The sequence below is a fragment of the Microtus ochrogaster genome, unplaced genomic scaffold (assembly GCF_000317375.1).
Source record: "Microtus ochrogaster isolate Prairie Vole_2 unplaced genomic scaffold, MicOch1.0 UNK93, whole genome shotgun sequence".
Classification (NCBI taxonomy): Eukaryota; Metazoa; Chordata; class Mammalia; order Rodentia; family Cricetidae; genus Microtus; species Microtus ochrogaster.
Genome location: NW_004949191.1, coordinates 1,274,892 through 1,280,573, shown reverse-complemented (window position 1 = coordinate 1,280,573; position 5,682 = coordinate 1,274,892). Strand labels below are relative to the sequence as shown.

Below are 5,682 nucleotides of genomic sequence, written 5' to 3'. Positions count from 1 at the left end.
TGAGTGAGGGAACCCATACCTCCCTCAAATGAATATGATATATACTCACTCATTAGTTGATACTATCCATAAACAAAGGACATTGAACTTATAGTTCATGATCCAAGAGAAGCTAAGTAATAAGATGGACTGTAACCTGAAGGGGTCTGCTTGTTGGGGTTTCTGTCCTGCCCGGTACCCCACAGCTGGCAAGCCCCAAAGAAAATCACACAGAGATTTCTATAAGTTATAAAGCTGATTAGCCCATTTGCCCAGGCAACTTGTTAGCTCTTGTAGCTTATATTAACCCATTAATCTGATCTATTTTAGCCATATGGCTTGGTACCTTTTTCAGCTGGCAGGTGACATCCTGCTTCCTCGGTGTCTGGACAGGACTGGGGGGGAATCAGCTTTCTTCTTCCCAGCATTCTCCTGTTTTCATTGCATCACCTCTACTCCCTATCTGGTTTTTCTGCCTATACTTCCTTCCTGGCCAATCAGAATTTATTTAAAACATGATTGACAGATTACAGACAATTCTCCCACACCACTTTCCTCTCTTTAAAAAAGAAAAGGAAAATATCCATAGTCCATTTTTTGGGAATGTGGGCTTAGTATTCCAGGCTACTTCCAGTTGGTTGGTTAGGAGAACTGATAATCTTATAGGGACCTAAAGAAATATATGAAATATTTTCCCATTTGCCAACATGAATTAGTTTTACTTTTTAATATGCTTTCTTTTTAACTCATGTGTTATTAAATTGTAACTGAAAAACCAACAACAATATATGGTATCTCAAGTAACAGAATTTCTAATGCTTCTGCTTTGCTTTTGATCACTACTATAGTTCTACCAAAAGACACAGAAGAGGTAAAGGAAAAATATTGTAAATGTTTCATGGTTTTCAAAAGATATATTTGGCCCAATCATTAATTTTTATTTAGACAATAACTATATAATAATTGAAATGGAATTAATTTGCATACAAAAATATATTTGGCCCAATACTTTTTTATTTGGGTAATAACTATATAATAATTGAAATGGAATTAATTTGCATAAATCAGTGTTCTGAGAACATTTGATTAAATATTCAGATTTCTATTTCAATATATTTCCATTGTCCAGACAAACAAATTGTATCTATGAATTTAGTTAAAAATAGAAGTAATATAAATCTAATCCTCTTTCAAGAATTTGGGGTTCTATTGGCAGGAAATAAAGAACAATGGTAGGGTCTTTATTTCTTTAAAATTCCAAAAAACTTTCTATAACTGTTAATGTAACCTAGATCTCCAAATAAATTGATGGAATCCTTAACTCTATACCTAATTTTTTTCTCAAATGTTACCATCATCTTCACATCTTTGAATTTTTATTTATATATAACTGTATCTGTGATTATGATAGTTTCTCTTGATGGGATAAAGCATTCATTAGCCATGCCTAAAGCACACACAAGAAAACTGAAATATTTAGTTTATGAATCACATAATGTTTCTGAATTTGATTATTTTACATAATTAGAGGGGTCATCTTTTTATGAATTGCATTTAATTCATGCACTAAACCCAAATAATTATCCAAAAGAAGAAATATTTCCTAAAAATAGTAATAGTGTCAAAGTTGTTTTGAATGATATGGTTATCTATCTCTCAGTCTTTAATATATATATATATATATATATATATATATAATTTAATTAAAATATACCAATTAATTACTATTTATTATATAGATTTTCTCAATACACTTACAATTTGAAATTTTGACTTCATATGTAGAGTCTGCTTTTACACAAATAAGACCATCTGTTCATCTGAAATAATGTCTACAAGAAAAAAAATCCCTATACTTATATTCCATGTACCAATTCTAGATTAATGTTTTATTCATGTTTAGTTATGAATGAGTTTTCAATTGATTAAAGTATTATAATTACATTTATATGAACCTTATAAGTATAAAAAGAATAATGACTTGTTATATCTCAACATAATTTATTTAGCATTAGCCATTTTTGCTACTGTTTTGGCCATATTGGAATTGTTAAGATTTCCTCATAGATGGAATTCTGATACCTCAAAAATTTGAAGCCTAATGTTTTCAAACAAACAACTTTAATATATTCAGTAACCTTACTAAAATTTCCAAATGGTAGGTGTTCTGTAAGAGCTAATTTGACTTCTGTGCCAGTTATAGCTTCAAGGAAATGAATGTCTCATATTGTATTCATTCACCTTTTGTGAAGCAAAGGTTAAACTCATAGTCAGTTTGTAAAAGAATTATTGCTAAAAACTAGATAGACTTGATTAAATCTGTTTTAGAACCTGGTCAACAATGATAATGGACTACTAGGTTTAGAGAAGAGGCTCCAACTATTGAACAATGGAGTAAGTTGAGGTATTGAAATCTGTCAAGGTCAACTTCTTAAAGATGGAGACTATGTTATTATAGAAAGGAAATAATTATACGGTGACCATGCCCTGGCTTTATGTCACACAGCAGTTTTGAATATTTGCTACAGAATTAGAGAATTTGAAAAAAGATTGAATCATTTACTAAAGTTATACATGGCCCAAAGGAAGCCTTCATGGATTTCTTACAAAGAATGCCTTCAGCTGTAATAGAATGATACAAAATTCAGAAGATAGACAAATAATAATTTAATCTCTGGCTTTCAAAAATGATAATTTTCAATGCACAAAGAATAATTAGATCTTTAAAGGCAATGTCATCACCCTCATAGGAATGGATCTGAGATACAATTAATATTGAATCTCAGGAACATGATGATGTCTGGATAGAAGAGATGGTTTCCCGAGGTTTCAGGAAAAATTGAAATGTGAAGTGTTATAATTGTGGCAGATCAATTTATAAGTAAACATGAGCATAATCAAAACCGAATGCCCCTTCTTTCTGGAGCATGCAGAAAGTGTGGAGAAAGGCAGGAATTGGACTAATAAGTATAGATCAAGAGAAAATTTCAGGAAACTCCTTGAGAAACCCTTCAGAGGCCTCTATACCAAATATGGTTTCAGTCCTTTCTGGCCACCATATGAAAACCCCTTTTAGAATAATTAAACAGTCTAATGCCTATTATAAGAAACCGTATTGCTCCGGATAATAGAAAAGGTAAAAAAGAGAAAAAAAAATCAGGAGAAAACATAAAATGAGTATTTTGGCAAACTACTATAAATGAATAATGATGAAATTAAAAATGTAAATAAATTACATTATCATTGAAGTTCTCATCAACATAGGTGTAGATGTAACAATAATCTTTCAAGAATCTTGTCATGAAAAGTTGCCTCTTAAGGAGGTAAATGTTCAGATTTAGAGATTGGAATTTTATCTCAAGTAAAACACAGAATTAGATGGGTCAAATATATAGAGCTGGAATGACAGAGAGGAAACTAAAGTCATATGTAACTAACATAACAATTAATTATTGGGATGTGAATCTTGACAGCAATGGGATACTTAGATTAATATTCCCGCCATCTTAGAAACAAGCCATAAATTAACATCTGTTTCTGGGGAAAAAATAGAAGGTATTATAAAGAACAGTCACTGATCATCCAAGTTATACAAGAACAAAGCAAAATTCACTTTAAAAGACACTGATAGCCATAACTTTAAAATGGTTGACAGACAATCCTTTGTTGGTTCCATAATGACCTTTAACAAAAGAGAAACTGCAAACTTTAGAATAGCTGGTAGAGGAGAAATAATGTGCTAAACATATTCAAGAATCAAACAGGCCTTGGAATTCCTCTGCTTTTGTTATTAAAAGGAAATCTGGAAAATGAAGACTGGTAACAGATTTAAGATCTGTTAATAATATGATTCAGCCAATGGGCTCTATACAATGTCACATTATTTTGTCTTTTCTATTACCCATAAGATGGCCTCTTATAGTATTGATTAAAAAAAAATCTTTCTTCACTTTACCTTTAAAACCCTCTTAATACCTGTTCATGATTTCAGTGGGAAATTAATTTAGTTTCAGAATTTGGTAGTCACACATTTGTTAGAAGTTATGGTCTTCTTGGGTATACTCATAGAAAAGAAAACCCCCAAATACTCGAGAATATGTCTCTAAGAAAATGGGGCATTTTATTTGCTTATCATAATAACAAACATATAAGTATACCACACAATCCTAAAGTTATAGAAAGATCAAATCAAATGCTAAAGACTATGTTAAATAAACAGAAAAGGATGCTAGAGATCCTCAAAGTAGATTACATAGTGTTTTATTAAATTTGAATATTCTAAATGCTAATGAGAAAGGAACAATAACTGTGGAGAGACATTGACTAGTAGAAAAACTTACTGAATTAGATTAGCTGTTATGCTTTAAAGATATACTGACCACAGATTGGAAACCAGTACATGTGCCGTGTTTGAGAAGGGGTTTTGCTTTTCTTTCCACAGGAGAAGAATATGTATGAATACCATCCACATTGATTAAAATAAAATTTAAACAAAATAAACCATTTAAAATGAAGATATGAGAATTCATCAAACAACATGGTTATTTACTATAAACTAACCTATAAAATTGACTTATGGTTTTTATTTGATCAGAAATAATTTGTCAAAATAACCTCCAAAAAATTAGGGCTGCAGATGGTTATTGATTTTGTCTTTTCAGGAGAATGAAGGTATCCAACCAAGGTGTTGGAAGGCCACTGGAGAAATAAGCCATCTGAGGAAATTGAACAGATCATCCAGAAAAGAAAAACTCTCAAAGTATAAATTGGACTATTGGTATATCACATTGCACACCTGATTTGGATAAATCATCCAGAAAAAAGTCTCAATATAAAGAGTAAATTGGCCTATTGGTATACCATATTGCCCAAAGGATTAAACTAATTAAAAAATTATTGAGTTTTATTGAGCTCTACATTTTTCTCTGCTCACCTCCCTGCCTCCCCCCTTCACCCCTCCCCCAAGGTCCCCATCCTCCCAATTTACTCAGGAGATCTTGTCATTTTCTATTTCTTATTAAGATTAGATCTATGTATGTCTCTCTTAGGGTCCTCATTGTTGTATAAATTCTCTGGGATTATGATTTGTAAGCTGGTTTTCTTTGCTTTATTATTGAAAACACTTATGAGTGAGTATATGTGACAATTGTCTTTTTGTGTCTGGGTTACCTCACTTAAAATAAAGCTTTCTTGCTCCATCCATTTTCCTGCAAAATTAAAGATGTCGTTATTTTTTTCAGCTGTGTAATACTCCATTGTGTAAATGTACCACATTTTCCTTATCCATTCTTCGGTTGAGGGACATTTAGATTGTTTCCAAGTTCTGTCTATGACAAACAATGCTGCTATGAACATAGATGAGCACATGTCCTTGTGGCACAATTGAGCATCCTTGTCAAAGAATTAAATTTCATATCTTTTATCAAATGTTTGTTTCTACTATTCTCTTCAGATATATAATGTAAATGGTCTTTTTCTAGTTCCTTTCAAGTTAAAGATTAAAACTGACTTTAGAGTGTGGTTTTCTCTTTCTCTAAACCGAAGCATGCTTATTAAAGGGAACTCCAAAATTTCTGTGTCATGTCAGAAGTGTCACCTTATTGAGACAGAAGAAAAACAAATACTTGAAGACTATTTTATTGCCACTCATCTCATAAACCTTTGGTTTTATGATGATGCTTGTACAGTTTCTCTTAAGGTAGA

General features: G+C 31.6%; 1 pseudogene; it reads right to left on the bottom strand.

The window, feature by feature from the left end:
- LOC101979467 overlaps positions 1–3,962 on the bottom strand; it is a 9,962-nt pseudogene extending 6,000 nt beyond the window's left edge.
- Between the last annotated feature and the right edge of the window lie 1,720 nt (positions 3,963–5,682).